The sequence below is a fragment of the Leopardus geoffroyi genome, chromosome A2, assembly GCF_018350155.1.
Source record: "Leopardus geoffroyi isolate Oge1 chromosome A2, O.geoffroyi_Oge1_pat1.0, whole genome shotgun sequence".
Lineage (NCBI taxonomy): Eukaryota > Metazoa > Chordata > Mammalia > Carnivora > Felidae > Leopardus > Leopardus geoffroyi.
In genome coordinates this window covers 106,281,841-106,298,895 of record NC_059331.1, presented here as the reverse complement: position 1 = coordinate 106,298,895, position 17,055 = coordinate 106,281,841, and positions in this window count along the sequence as shown.

Genomic DNA, 17,055 nt, shown 5'->3' with positions numbered 1-17,055 from the left:
CACAGAGACAGAGGGTGAAGGGGGAGGGGGGATCTAAGGGAACCCATTTCTGGCAATGTCCAAGAAGAAGGCATAAAGGTCTTGGAACTACCCAGATGTCAACTATTTCTGACTACTAAAGACTTGCCACACATCTGCACTTAGGGTTTATGATGCTTATTCCAAGTACCATTTTCTTTATAAGATCTAGGTTAATTGTTACTTGGATCAGACCAACCTGACAAAGCAAACAAATCCAGATGAAGAAGTCAAAACAAGCTGTTGTTGATTTAACGTTATGTCTGCCTTGACATTTTTATAGTGTTCAACCATTTGCCAAAAACTTTCTCCTACATTAATTCACTTACCCATACATCCCATCCTTTCAGGCAGGGAGGGAGAACAGGTTTTATTTCCATTGTAAATGTGAAAACAACAAAATCCGTGTCAAGTTACTTGCCCAAGGTCAAACTGTAGTGAGGAGTGGAACTCAGTTATTTTTTCTAATTAAATCCTAGGGTTTTGTTTTTTTGTTTTTGTTTTTTTTTTTTTTTGTTTTTTTCTATTATGACAAACATTCAATCTAAAGGCTCCATCATAAAAAAAAAAAAAAAAAAAAAGCCATGTACCTGCTTAAAATGCTGCATTTCTTCATAAGCTCATTTAAATTTCTGCATTCCTTTTTTGGATAAAGAATTTGTTTTAAAATATTTCAAATGGTTAAAAATTGCCCTTTTTGGCAAGGGACACTTCATGTTTATACACAAACAATGATTACTGCGTGTCATTCTAAATGTTAACTTTTAAAAGAGAAGAATGTTTTATTTGCCTGGTGCTTAACCAACTCAATCCAATCCAAGCTACAGTACAGAGAAAGGGAGAGATTTGGATCTTGGCCAATCATTTGTACTGCATTATAAAAACTCAAGAGAACAAGGTACCAAACGCTGCATTTAAAGTTGTCTATCTTGAATCCCAAGTGTGTAAGAACTTATATACTAGTTGACATACTTATATAACCATATTTCTAAAATATTTAACTGCCCTGGGAAGCAGACACAGTGAAATAACAGCCTGGAAAACTTATCTGGATCTTTTGTAGCTCTCTGACATTCTCTCTTTTCCCGAGCAGATAAGGTCACTCTGACTTCTGGCATACCCATGCAAAGATAAAAGAGGACGCCCCAGTAGCTCTTCTGATGTCAAGGCTTGGGTGAATTGTACATGAGCAGATAAGTCTTGTTTTCGGATTGTTCTTAAAAGAACCCACAGGCCAGTAACTATCAGAGTTATGTGAAGATAGTTGAAGTCAGTTTCAGATAGGATGAACTGTACAGACTTGTCGAGCGCCTGCCTGAGTCTGCACGTGTCCTTCATTAAGTATATGGATCAGCCTGGAGGGGAGTCAGTTCTGCTTGTGCAATTTCGTGTTTATACCTTACTGTTTGACAAAGGGGTTGTTTGTTGTCTCACTCTGCCTGTTCACACAAGTGAAGCACAGATCTAATCTTCCTAAACTCATGCACCCAGCAGAGTAAGAAATTCAAATTTCAGGATCCAAATGTAGAATATGATTTCCCATCATGCGTTTTCATGTCACTCTAGGATGTCCTCTTATTTAACAAGAGTATAATGTTGATTATAAGTATGTGTATATTCGTAGAAATGATCAACACATTTAAAAAATTGAGGTGCATTCCCAGTCATATTTGTGTGATGTTTTTTAAAGTTTTCAAAATATTATGAAATATTATAATGTTAATTACGGACATTAAATAAACTTTAAAAATAGAGGTAGGAAAAGAAAAAAACAAGCCCAGTGCTATCCCTGTATCCAATCATGCGGACATTTTATAACTCTACCTTCCAGACATCTCCTAGGCAGATCTTTTATTATTTTCACCCTATTGTAGATATCTTTTTCATATCTCAGGCATTCCCCTCAATATTTTCCATATTCCATGAATTCATTTCCTCATGCCTCATTCTTTCATTTACTGCAGTGAATAATTTCTATTAGGCTCCCAATATAGGCCGGTACTCTGCTTGATGCTGGATACTTAACAAGGAAAAACACAGTTCCATCACACATAGCCAACAAGCTTGTGCAAGGTGAAGACTTATGCATTTGAACTTACCATACAGCTTGCTAAATGCCAAAATACGAAAACTAGTAGACATTCTAGGAATAGGCAGAATTCAAGGCTCTCTGGTAAGAGGAAAACAAGTCTGAAGAGCCAGAGACCAAAGAGGACATGTTTTTTGAAAAATAAATTCAACATGACTAGATTATACTAAGGTTCACTGTGGAGACTTCAGCCACAGAGGACTAGACAAGTAACTATGCCAAATAATTCCTTGATTATTTTAGCCAACATTTATTGGACATCTATAACTTATACACCTGGAATGCATTCATCAACAAAGCACCAGCATGGTTCCCAACATTATAGACTTTTGGGGATCAGAAATGTGGTGAGTATGATCATAGGAGAGCAAAGTGGATGCTCAGGAGTGATCAGAGGATCACTGAAAAATTGGCAAATTTTAAGCCTTACATGGTAAATCAGATTTGGACAGATAATTGGGAATTAAGCAATGAGGAGTCAGACAAAGACATCCAAAGCCTTCTAAACCATGTTCAAGAGTGGAGTTTTCTTAAGAGTTTTAGGGTTTTAAGTAAAGGCATTCCATCTTCAAATTTTTATTTGGGCAAAATCTGTGATGTAGAGATTGGGTGAGAGAAATAAGACTGTGAGCAGGGAAACAAATGATGAGGTGGTCACACTGGTGCCAGTCAAGAATGTGAGTACCATGAACCAGGGCTGTGCAATGGACTGGACAGATTGAAGAGGTATTTCGAAGACAGTATATGGATTCAGAGAAAGCACATAATTGACAGCATAATGGACAGAGAAAGAAGAAAACTTATCAGTAATGCTAACTCTAATCAAAGACAATGGCTTGAGCCAATAGACTCCAGAAGAGCAAACAAAACTGAAATACTTGCTTGGGGAGGAAGAAGGGTAGTTTAATCTGGTGCATGTTATCATCGAGTTGTTTCAGATATTGGAGTAAAGCTATCCAGTGTTATACTATAATAACTAAAAATAGGTGTAATATGGGCAAAACTAATACCGAATTCTATTTCATTTCCGGAAAAGAGACCTGTCCTCCTTTCTCCTCTGTCACAGAAAAGCAGATTATTGCCTAAGGTTACAAGTTTTGACTATTGTTCATTTTCTAAGAGCAGGGGATTCGAATACTTTGGCATGGGGTGTATCCAATACTCTTAGTGGGCTTAAAACACATGGATGGGAGGGATGTTCCTTGCAGTGGGCATCTGGACTGGAAAGAGAATTGAAGAACAGTCAAGAATGGTTTGAGGAACCCTAGCCACCCTTCCCCAGAGTCCTTAATCAACCCCAGCAGAAGCTAAAGAAAGCAGAGTCATGAATTGGTTTTCCCTGGCTTTGCCTGGTTTCCCAATTTTGTATATATCTGTGCAGTCCATGGACCTCTAAAAACTATATTGACCTTTTAGGCTTACATGTGTTACTGCTCATTAGGCAACAGTGACTTAGGTACCTCTATATGGGCCTGCAGCTCAAAGTCCATTTTGTTTTGATGTTTTTCCTAATTTTTGTTTCTAAAAATGTCAACAAAACATTCCAAGTCTTACTACCTTAACTCTTGCAAAATACTAATTGTATCCAAAACCTGATTATATGAGAAAGTGATTCGTAAAATCTTGACAATGTTCTGTTTGGGAGTGATTTTTACTAAAAACATTACTTAGGTTAAATGATTCTTTTAAAATGCACCTTAAGCTTTAACAATAATTAACACTGCTATATTTATAGTCTTGATTCTATTTACATGATTTGGACAGAAGTATGGGTAGTTCAAAACTAAATGTAACAAATCAGTATAAAGTATGTCAATAACTATTTCCATTTTTTAAAGAAAATATAGACGCACTTTGTGAATCAAATCTCGTCAACACAGAGATCAAGGAAATGTTTCCTTTATGATTATTTAAGTCAATTCAAAGACTAAAATTCTCTACAATGTAGTGAAGGCTTGTAATTAATCCTTTATTTCAAAAAGTTTTATTCATCACACCCAAAGATGAAACTTTTAATTAAAAAAAATCATATGAAATGTACATCTCCTTAAAAGAAAATTCATTTCTAGAATTATTTTTTTATCTATTTATTGAAAAGGTCAGATATAACTGAGAAAAAGGAATGTATTCTGGTTAGTAAAGATTATATTGTCTCTTTATCCTGTTGTCTTTTATTTTTATGCCACATGAATGTATTATTGTAAAATCATCACTTAATTGAGAGTTATATCAAACAATATATGAGAATCATTTTACATTACTATCAACCCCGACTCTGTTTCCTGGAAGAAACCACTATCAGAAATATAGGGGGTCCCACTATTTGGTCTTGTGCCCCCTTGTCTCTTTACACCCCCACCCCCATTTTTTTAACTAGCATTAGAAATTTAATATAGTCGTTCACCTCCTAAAAAAATATACATAAGATGGCTGCCATCTTTTATATATCATTTTCATTTCTATTTCTTAAAATAGTTTTTAGAATATATGAAAATATATATTAAAAAACAAGTACTCGTGTACTCACACCTTTGCTTAAGCAACAAAATAGTACCAAAATGCTTCAAAGCTTGTGGATACATTTCCACATGGCTGACTCTTTGAACTTCCTCATCGTAGGGCTAACTGCTATTATGAAATTACGATTTATCATTCCCATGCATTTATCACAATTGTGTAACATTAAAAAAAAACTCCATTCTATTGCATGTTTTACTTACATGAATGGCCTATCACCTGTCTTCTTTTTTATCTTTTTAAATATTTCTTTTCAAAATTATGCTTGTGAGAGCCATTCATATTATTCTATATAGCTGTGGTTCATTTATCTTCACTACCAAATGGTATTCCTTTGTGTGTAGGCGTACACATATATACCTGCATCTAGGTTGGTTCCAATATTTACCACTGAAATAAATGGTGCCATAAAAGCTCCTATTCATCTTCTGACTTTTTGTGTCTATGTTTCTCTAGAGCCTGTAAGTGGAATAGGTTAGACCACTGAATGTATTTGTCTTCAACTTTGATAAATGAGGTCGAATTTTATTCAAAAGGTTAGCAGTTTAGCTTTCAACCTGAAGTGTATGAGAGTTCCCCTGGTCCACCCACTCAAAAATCGTTGTCAGATTTTTTAAATTCCCCACTCATCTTCTATGGGAGAAGTAATGGTTGTAATATACATTTTTCTGATTATTTGGGTAAAATAGGATGTTTCAAAGTCAATTTTTCATATAAAAATCTTTAAGGGGCACTTAGCTAGTAATATCTTTTTAAAAAAATTTTTTTAACATTTATTTATTTTTGAGACAGAGAGAGACAGAGCATGAACCGGGGAGGGTCAGAGAGAGGGAGACACAGAATCTGAAACAGGCTCCAGGCTCTGAGCTGTCAGCACAGAGCCCGACTCGGGGCTCAAACTCACGGACCGCGAGATCATGACTTGAGCTGAAGTCGGCCGCTTAACCGACTGAGCAACCCAGGCGCCCCTTTAATATCTTTTGCATAAAAGCAGAAGAGATGATACATTAAATAGGATTTAAAAATATGTATGATTCCATTTTGCTTAAGAGAAAATTTAGATATATGGTGCCCAAGACTAAGAATTATATTTTATATGACCAATATCAAGCTTGGAGTTTGTTGCCTCCATTTCATGGATTGTTTGTGGTCCAAAATCTTACCAAAAATTTTTTAGAAACCTAAAATGTATTATTACTTACCTGCACACTTACATTATATGGATTAAATTCTGGACAGAGTTAGCCAAAGGAAGAGAAATCTACGTGACGTTAAATCTTAGAAATCACTATTCACAGAGTTTTGACTTTTTTTATGTCTTTGAATCATTTACATTAGTTTTGCAAGTCGTATCCTGACTTTTCTGTATCTGGACATAACTTTGGTGGAGAAAGAAGGGAGTTTCATGACCTACATTTAAAGCTATTTTTTTCTCTTTCACAAAGAGAATAGCAGAATATTCATCCTGAAAATTAACATTTTTTTCATTTGTGTGCAGATACAGTGCCACTATTAATCCAAGCTCCTCAGGGTGTATGAGGCAACTTGATAGACTTAACCATGATTCTCAATACCGACACTCAGTTTCAAGTACACCAAACGGCTGCCTTAACTTTTCACTCAGAGCTTGATGCTTTTTTTTTCCCCCTTAATTAAGAATTTCCCTCTGGCATTCTACATTCACATAATGAATAGCTACTTTACAATATTCTCCATATCTTTATATACAAAATACTGTACAATTGAATACATACATATATATATTTGTCTTCAAATACATATATACATACACACACACACACACTTATCTCCCTTTTCTATATTCTACCATTCATCAATACTCCCATATCCTATATATGAGGGTTATTTGTTGAGAAAATTTGAAAGCAAGTAAACCTGCTACAAACTCAAACTTTGAGGAAAGCATTTTGACTGATTTTCCAAGCTAACTCCATGTGTAAGTATGTGTAACTTATGGTATTTTACATTTTACCTTTGTGTTAAATACACCTTCATTTAAAATTATGTGCACAAGCATTTTTAGTTTCCTTTATAATGTTCAGATCATGTAATTCCTGACACAAACAGGAACAATGTTTTTATTTGCAGCCCTATACCATTCACATGTGCAATTAGCCCCCTGGTCATTTCGCACAGCCGGTTTCAAATTTAAGTTCTATTGATGGAGATAAACACGGTACCATAGTCTTACGTACACAATAATTAAGAAAACAGGTAAGAATGAATCATGTCTGTTTTAGAAAACTCTGGACAGAGTTTGTTTTGGGAAAAAAAATTTAGAATATTATTTCATATTGTCCACTATGTAAAATATTTTTTTAAAAGACCCTTCATTTGTTGTCATATGTTTTAAAACCATATTTGTTACAGAAACTAGCATGCCGTGTGCTTTTCATGAATTTTCATATATTATGTTCTAATTTTTTTTTGTAACTGAAGATTTTGTTTTTTGGTTTTTTGTTTGCCTTGGGGTTTTGTTTTGTTTTCCAATTAAAATCCAAAATGACAACTAGGAAATCATGCCTTGCTACCTAGTGTAATTTGGTTCATTTTGACAATACAGTGATATACATATCATTATCAAAATCATTTCATTTCATTATACATATTCCTCTATATTAGATGTCTGTCGTTTCTTCATGATATTAAACCAGGACAAACTGTTGGAATTAGTATAATGCAGACACAGATAAACCCATCTTTATTTCATTTCACTCTACAGATTGAACATGGCATATAGTCAAGCAAGTTATTACCCAGGAACCCTCAAACACACACATATGGAATCTTTCTGCAAAGGTTTTTGCTTCAGCCTGCCCCACCCCCACCCCACATGTTGTCTTTTTAATTCAATCCAGGACCATTGCCACTGAAGCCTTTTCTCTTATTTTATGATAGGCTTTTCTGTACTTGAGGTTTAGCAGTAATAAAAATAAGACCTGCTAAGAATTTTTAGCTTTAAAATGCCTTTATACACATGGAAATCAAGATGTACCAAATTTTAGTGACTTCATAAAAATGACACGAATGGAGTTCACTTTTCTTCTCTGTGCATCCAAGCCTTGTTCTATTGCCCTGTTACATATGTTTCAACATAGCATGTCTGTCCAAATCCACCTCCATTCTAAAGTTAAATAAAAGCCTATTAAGTGAATATACTTAGAAATCTTCGTTTTCCTTCTTTTACTACAATCATATGTAGGTATAAGCAAATCAACTAATACTCTGATCAGCAACATTGGAATATTGATCTGTGCTCCATTTCCTCGCGGTATAGAACACATTACCTACTAAATTCATCATCAAAATTATGATCATCCCCAACAGCATGAGAAAAAAAGCTGTGTGTTCCATTCCTAAGCCCCTCTGTAAAAACTACATAAAATGAAGAGTTATGATCTTGGCTTGGAGAACATGAACTAGGACACACTATCCATAAACATGTTTCTGTTCAGGAAATTTTTACGGAGCCTTTCAGGAAGTCTTCAATAAACTGAATCCATCATATCAACCTCTAATGTATTCATTTGACACTAGCAAGCAGCTGAGTCAAATTATTTTTCTGGGGTGAGTTACTAAAGGCTTTGATGCTGGACTGCAGCAGAGTCTTCTGAGGCAAATCCACCATCCCCCTGTCCGGAAGAATTTCTGTCAAAGGAACTACAAAGCGCTTATTTTTTATTAGTAGTATTTAATCTACGTTCTACTACTTCCTCACTTTCCTTCCCAACAAAGCACGTAAAAAAAGACTAAGACATCAAATAGGAATGGGATCAAACATTTTTGAAAGTGATTTCAAAATGTAGAGTTCCATATAAACATCAAGGATAAAAAAAACTCGATGCCCATAAGCATGTGGAAGATCAAAGAAAAATGATTGTTTCTTCATTCTTCAGCACCGACAACCTCCCTACTATGTACCAAATCATGAATGCACAATTGAGTCCATTTAAATCTTTTGCAAAGAGCAAGTTTCTGAGATAAAGAATGGTATTTCGTTGCTATATTCCTCAATGATTTTCTTATAGCGTGTGCTTAGGCAGAGTTAGAAATTAACATGTATCAAAGAAACCACTACAAGAGCACAACTCAAAAATAACAAAGAAAATGAGGGATGGTTGTACCTAATTTTCTATCCAGAGGACCTGACCAAGGACATCAGACATGGAAAAACTCATGGAAATGAGTTCTTTGTTGTCTGGGGCCTCAAACCTTCCCTTGTCAGGGCCTATCTTCTCTACACCTAACACAGTGGTGATTTCACTAAAAAGAGCATTTGATAAATACTCATGTTCAAGTGAGAGAAAATCCATTATCTTGTGGATTTTCTTGTGGATTCAATTTTATCTACAGCCACTCCTAGAGGTGAGAGGTTGTTCAATGATCTAATCTTCAATTGAAAGTAACACGAATTTAGAATAGCTTTTGATCCATAAGCAGGTTTTGCTAGTTCTGAGATGTATTTATAGTGTTATCAGAAGCTTCTAGGAGTCTATGAGATTGTACATTTACAAGAGTATCTTGTTTCAGGTAACCTTCCTAGATTTTGATAGATAATCCATTGCAGGCGATCAGTGACTCAGCTTTCTTGCAGTTAGCAAGTTATTAGCATGGGGAAAATTTTTAAAAGTAGTGTAGAAATACTGAAAAGTTTGAGAAAGGAAGACACTACCTGGCAATTTTATTGGTAAAAATTTTTACCTACTTTAGAAATCTCATGTTCATTGGTTGTGTTTGCAATACTAAGAGGAGCGTGTTTTAGCTTTTTCTTAGCTCTGACATATTTCCTAGTCTTCACAATTGGTTCATAACTTACCTATGTCTTAAAGTCTTCCCTCACTAAATTCCCCCTCTTTTCTAGTGTTCTCTGGCTTCAGCTATACAGTATTTGGTCTTCCTGTCTTAAGATGGTCCTTTTGAGAATGAATCCATAGTTATGAACTCTTTGTATGCCCTGAAGTACAAGGCTACCTACCACAGAATATGCCAACATCTATGGTGAAAGCCTGACTTGCTTTTGTTTCCATTTCCCCTAGTATGAGGCTTGGAAATTAACCTTTTTATCACCCTATACCTAGGCAGTTTGGATTTGATATACATTATTTCTGTGTAACTTATCTTTAAGGCTCCTGCAAAGATACATTTCCTGTGTCATTGTATGCTCATCTTTCAGAAAATGAATTAAGTTACTGATCTCTTTTGGAGGTGTGGTGGAAGGGGGGTTTGGAGAAAGCAGGCCAAAATGTGGGGTGGAAAAAGGTCTGTTTTGCGGGGAGGCGGCAATGTGTCACGCAGGCAGAAGACATGTACAGGCACCATGACTCCTGTTGACCTTTCAAGTTCAGAAATACAGTCTTAGCCAATGACTCATCAAGATTTATCAACTACTCTTTTGAGTAGAAAATTATCTTATTGAGGGCTAGTGGGATCAATCATATTTGAAATTTTTTCAATGTTTATTCATTTTTGAGAGACACAGAGAAAGAAACAGAGCATGAGTTGGGGAGGGGCAGAGAGAGAGGGTGGCACAGAATCCAAAGCAGGCGCCAGGCTCTCAGCTGTTAGCACAGAACCCAACATGGGGCTCAAACTCACGAACCGTGAGATCATCACCTGAGCCGAAGTCGGATGCTTAACCGACTCAGACCCCGGGTGCCCCAGGATCAATCGTTTTTAAATATGAATACTGTTATCAACTATGACAGTGGGAGAAGTAATTCTGAAGGGTGATACTGGAAAGAGGGCAGGCCCAGCCAGGTGAGTGACCCTTTGCAAAAAGAAGAGAGGTTGAAGACAGTTGGCCTAATTAGCAGTTTTCCTGTTGTTAGCGGTCACTTTTCCTTGGATCAGAAGGCTATGGTGAAAAGAACACCAGATACCTTTCAGGAAGGACAGAGAAACAATTCTACCACTAACAACTATAGCATCTAAGTTACAGAATAAGCCCATCACGAACAGGGTGCTTCCCATAGTCCAGGCACTAGCTCCTCACCTTCTGGGCCACTTATTCCTGTTTAATAGCCACCAAACATTAGGTTCAGCCCCCACCCCCCACCATTTTTGGAAAATTCTCTTTTAGTTGTGTGTCTGTGGTTGCTGTGACAGTCTTAGAACTCAGATCCTAGGGAGAGGCACAGCTATCAAGCTCTGTTGAACCAAACTTGATATTGTACCTTACCACACACAAAAAGAAAATCAGTGTGCAAAAAAGCAAGAAATAAGTGCTGGTGAGAATGTGAAGAAAAAGGAACCCTTGTGCACGGTGGGTGGGGATGTCAATTGGTGCAGCTACTGTGGAAAACAGTATTTTTGAGTATTTTCTTCAGAAGGTTAAAAAGAAAAGTACCATATGATCCAGTAATTACACTACTGGGCATTTACCCAAAGAAAACAACAACACTGATTTGAAAAGATACATGCACCCCTGTATTTACTGCAGTATTTATAATAACCAGGATATAGAAGCAACCTAAGTGTCCATCAACAGTTAAATGGATAGAGAAGACGTGTGTGTGTGTGTGTGTGTGTGTGTGTGTGTACACACACAGAAACACACAACGAGGATAGAATATCAGGCAGCCATAAAAAAGGATGTGTTTGTGCCATTTATAACGACATGGTTGGACTTCAGAGGGTATTCTGCTAAATGAACTAAGTCAGACTCAAAGACAAATACTGTATTTCACTTTTATGTCTAATCTAAAATAACAAAACAAAACAAAAACAAAAACAAAAAAAAAAAAACAAAACAAAAACAAATGAAAAACTAAAAACAGAACCCGACCTACAAAAACATAACAAACTGATGGTTCCCAGAAGGAATTTGGGTGGAGGGATGGGGAAAATGGTTCAAGGAGCGGGAGATAGAGGCTTCCAGTTATGGCATAATTAAGTTATAGGAATAAAAAGTAATTTCATGAGGAATACAGTAAATGGTGACAGATGCTTTACTTGTGGTAAGCATAGCATAACACAGAGATGTTAATCACCATTTCAACATCATGTGTCAACTCTACTAAAATATATAAAATCAAAAAGAAGAAAATGGGTCAGAAATAGGCAAAGGGCCCAAGTAATTGGAACATTCTAGTCATTTCTAGTTTGGAACATGAAGGAAGTTTTATCCCCTTTAATAGGAAAACTAAAAATGTGAGACTTTGGGATTTTAGCAAAACTAAAAACGTAACCTTCAGCTCATGGAGACACATACACATGTTTATTCATTTTTGAGAGAAACAGGGGCAAGAGATGGAGAGAGGAAGTCTGACATCATGTGGGCATCTAGGTGGTCCTTACTTCCAATGCTTCCTGAGACCAGCTCATCTTTCTTCTTATACTTGGTAATGTGAACCAGTAATTGCATGGTTTCCCTTGCTGTGAATCCAAGTCCTTTACTTACAAATGTACATGGAACATCTAATTTACTCCTCACAACCTTCAATGTATCAATGATGAAATGGCAACTTAGAAAGGGTCAATAATAAATAACTTCTGTCAAGGTCATGGAGGCAGCAAGTGGCAGGCTGAGCTCTTAACTCCCAGGTTTGTCCACCGGAACCCTTTACCATCCTAGGCTTTGTTCTTAAGGTCAGTTTTATTGTCCTCTTTTATTCTCAAGAGAATCAAATGAGCTCATGTGAGGAAACTCACTTAGACTACTGAAAAATGCCATAAGCAAAAGCATTTTCACACTGGTCCAAGCGCGTGCTGCAGGCTGTCTTGAAATTCTTTATCTTCTACCTTAAATTAGGCTTGTTCAATTGTTAACTGATAAGACCACTTACATCTTGCTTGTCTTTTTCATCTAAGGCTTAATTTCTTTATACTTGACAATGAAAACTTAACAGATGATAAATTATCGCAACATTAATTCAAATTTTAGAATAGATACAGTACAGCTTTAAGTCAGGGTCTATCAATTTCAAACCTCTGTCCTCAACATAAAAAGATGTGAGCAACAGAGAAGGCATTAGAATTAATACCTTAGAAATTAAATGACATCTCCCATAATTCTCAGCAAAGAAAAGGACTAGGGCCTCATTCCAGGAAGAATGTAAAAATGACTTGCATGCAACTGCCAGTAACATGAAAAGGTAAGAGATGGTATGTCCAACAAGAATGTAATCTATGAAAATAAAAATGCTATTTCATCCTAGTTATTGAGCCTGATACTACTCATGCCAAACAGGTTAACTGTTCACAGCATCTTCACCTTTTAGCTTAAATAAATGCTACAATATTAAATAGTGCTACAATATTACTTTTATGTTACACCTAGAGAAGCAGAGTACAATTGTATTACATTCCAGTTTTTGACGAAATCAGTTACTATGTATATTAAGAGCTTGACCCCTGTGCCTATTTAAATTATGGTGTGTGACCATTTGGTCATATTCCCTTGCTAAGAAACCACCAAGTATCTTTGTATCCATATCATTAAACAGATCAAATCAGAGCTAAATTTTATCAGAAGTTTTAGGACATTTTTATCGAAAGAAATACTGATGATGAGCAGTGTCTAAGCATAGCTTTGCTAATTTTATTGGGGTCAAGTTGGTGTCTGCTAAATATTGCCCTCCATTGTAACAGAGCATACCAGGCTTTGTGCACCGTCATGTCTCTTGTCTGTAAGTTCCAGGATGGTGCAATGAAATCTGCTTGTTCTTTCACAGCCAGGAACACGTTAAAGATGGTCTCGGATACCATAATGTGGTTTCCAGAGGCCGGGGGGGAGGGGGGGTGGAATTGAATGCCCTCAACTCTTCTGGAACAGTGGTAACATTTTAATACAGACAGCAGGGAATCTGGCCCAGACTGCATGCTCTTTGGTTTCATACAAAACATGCTGCCAGGCTGGACAGTGCTACCCATGGCAGGAAAGTAGGGCAGTATTCTCTAATGAGAGTCTCCAATTAGAGGCAAACTTTGTGTATGCAAATTTCAGTGCTCCTCTAGTTATCTGCACATTTTTTACAAGGGATTCCTAATGTGTGTGAGGTTGCCCACTTTATCAACTGCTGTTACTTGTTTTACAAATAAGTGTTTCAGATGTAAACTTTTGTTTTCCTTTCCTGTAATTTAGGTTACAGTCTCTGTTTTCACTTTGATACCTTTATTAATTAAAATCTGGGACTGTAGGAGGTAAGGCAAAACTCCTTTCCGTCTATGTCACCCCTAGCTGGTAAGTCTAGGATGTTACCCACAGTAGGAAATCCCCAGGAAACACCAGCTAGTTGTAGACAGATGGCGTCCCTCTCCCACACTGCCCCCACCATACAAGGCAAGTTCTTCCTAACACAAAGGGAATTTTGCCACCCTAAACATATAGATCAACTCAGGAAAAAATAGGAGCACCTGGGTGGCTCAGCTGGTTAAGCATCCAACTTTAGTAAAAAATACAGAGTTCCTGGATTTCAGAGACGTGTCAACTTTTTTTTTTTTCAATGTTTATTTATTTTTGGGACAGAGAGAGACAGAACATGAACGGGGAGGGGCAGAGAGAGAGGGAGACACAGAATCGGAAACAGGGTCCAGGCTCTGAGCCATCAGCCCAGAGCCCGACGCGGGGCTCGAACTCACGGACCGCGAGATCGTGACCTGGCTGAAGTCGGACGCTTAACCGACTGCGCCACCCAGGCGCCCCAAGACGTGTCAACTTTTGATGAAGCTACAATTCAGGCTTCTGTCAAAATCTCAATCAATAAAATGCACATTCCGGAGAGATTAAGAGGCAAGCTATTCAATTGTTTCTCAGGATCAGTGGTGCTCAAATTGGATAAGCAAAACACATACACACACACACACACACACACACACACACACACACACACACGTGCCCCTTCACATCATATTGAAAATGTGTGTTTCTGAGGTTCCAGAGATGCTCATTCAGTAGAACTAAAGTCCTTGTTTTCAGCAAGCATAACAAACAACGGTAAGGATAACACTTTGAGCAGTATTACTAGTACCAGTAAGCTTCGTTCATTTACCAAATCCTATCAGAGAATTACATATGGACTAATTACAGTAACTGACCACACAAGTGGCTTAACAGAAGGCTCATTCACTTTTCTGAATTTTGTTAAAAATTACATCAAGCGACTACACGATGAATCATTTTAACTTCTGCTAAACTTACATTGACAACACTGCCCATTTTTGGTCTCAAGCTTATCGTTTATCTTAATATTTGTCTTGGCTACCTGAAAATACAAAGAGACCCTGTTCGGAATCATGGCCACTTTCACTGACCCTTTACACTGACTTTAATAATAATTTTGTCCTTAGTGAGTGTATCAAATCCTTTCCAGAGGCGATTAGGCTGACAATTGGTCGACAAAATGGCAAAGGCAAATGTCCTTTTGTGATACATGTCTTTGTGTTAGGGCTAGTCAGACGTCTCAAGCAAGTTTTTTGACCCACATTAAAAAAAAATGTTCAAAAACCACAAATTCAAGTGGTATAAGCACAGTCAAGACAGCTTCCCAAGGTACGTCGTTATGTTTAACGTATTAATACACCATGATACACTAGCTCTGATAATGGCCACTCTTATGTTCCTTTCAGCCCTAGCTGCATCACGTTTCACTCATTAAGTCAGACCATGCTTCTTCTACCTTTCCATGTAGGGTGGATTTTGTGTTCGTATTCGTAATTCCCTCTATTGAAACCAAAGGGGCATAACAAGTTAGAACCTTTCACCTAGATTTTGTCAGCCTCGTAACACTCCTAATGCCAAAACCTTTACCTATCGCTGCCAGGTTCTTCCTTCTGGGGAGTAACTCCAATAAAATTCAAATTATTTCGCCTGGCATCCAAGGTCTTCTATGGTCTTGATACAACTTGTCTTTCAAAGTCAATTTAGCACTATGCCTCCCATTAACATTCTACTCCAGCCAAACTCATTTTCCACTTGATTCCCCATTTGCTTTCCCACTCCCAGGTAGAATGCCATTTAGCTGGTCTTTAAACACTTAAGTTATACCAGTCCTTAAAGTCATCAAAAACCCTTGCAAGAAACTGCCAGTGAAAACAATTTCTTTTCCCTCTATAACTCTCAGAACACCTTTTATATTTTTTACCACATTATTTTTCCATTATCTTTATTAGGGAATAGGTCTTCCTTTCCCTGCAAGACTGAAAGCAAGATCTAGTATCACTGTAAAATAAGCCCAGTACATTCTGTATCACAAGACGGGCAGATACTCAACCACTTGTAGCGTGCATGAATTGAACAAACTGCCCCATTTTGAACCGACTATTCAACATTCATATTTGTCTCAGCAACATGTGTACACCAGCAATGAACTGATAAACACAGTACAAACAAGGTAATCAGCTGAGCAGGGCGTATTTCTCACCTGCTAGAGCAGTGTTCACTGAGGTAACATGCATTCAGGATAAGTAGTAGCACAGACACCAGTGTCTCTTGCCCCATCACACTCAGTTCACAGCCATCTCCCACAGGCCAACATCGGACTCTCAAACACCAAATCTTCTCAGATCTGTTATGTTGGGACATTTTTAAGAAATGTATCCCATGTTGGACTTTTGCATCTAGTCCTAATTGGCAGCTCGGTTTATGCGGGATAAGAAGTAGGCTTTCATCTTATCAGGCACCTGAGTGTTAAAATTTCAGCTGCAAGGTTTAGGAAGCTTGTGTTAAGATTCGTCACCTTAGCAATCCTGATTGGGATAATTCTAGCCCATGCACTGCCATGATGGGAACACTGTGGTCCGGGTCTAGTGACTCACTACTACTATCGACAGGAAGCTATAACTGGTTTCAATGGTGTTTTTCAGAAGACAATTCTTTTCCTAAGAAACTAGCTTTCAGAAAGTCAGTCTCGGACAAGTTCATGGTTACCTTTCATATATTCGTAGTTCTATAACAAGCTGAATTTTGCTATATAAAATATACGTATTAAGGGACAGACCCAAGTATATACTATGCAAGCCACTCCCTGAGTGTGTGTGTGTGTGTGTGTGTGTGTGTGTGTGTGTGTGTGTATCACTAGCTGGCACCAAAGAATCCATTCACTAAAGTAAAACTGATCAACAAGCTAAATTAGGAGAAAGCACAACCTGGGTTGAGGCTTTGGATCCTAGCACTCCACCTCCAAGGACAGGCCATGGATCTTTCTCAAGCTTTTCCTTAGGGATCAACTGAAGAGGAGTATCTTCTATGTGTTCTCCCAAGACAGGGAAACAGTAACATTTATCTCCTATGAGACAAGAGGCCTTGTAAGTCCAAGGGATTGTTTTATCATTGCTTTGAAGTCTAGAAAAGCATGATTCTGACTGTCATCAATTTTAATGGACTGAAGATCAAAGGAAGAGCCATGTGAGTCAACCACATTTCTAACTCCCGGCCCTGTAAAAACAGAGGATGTATGTTATTAACCAAAGTG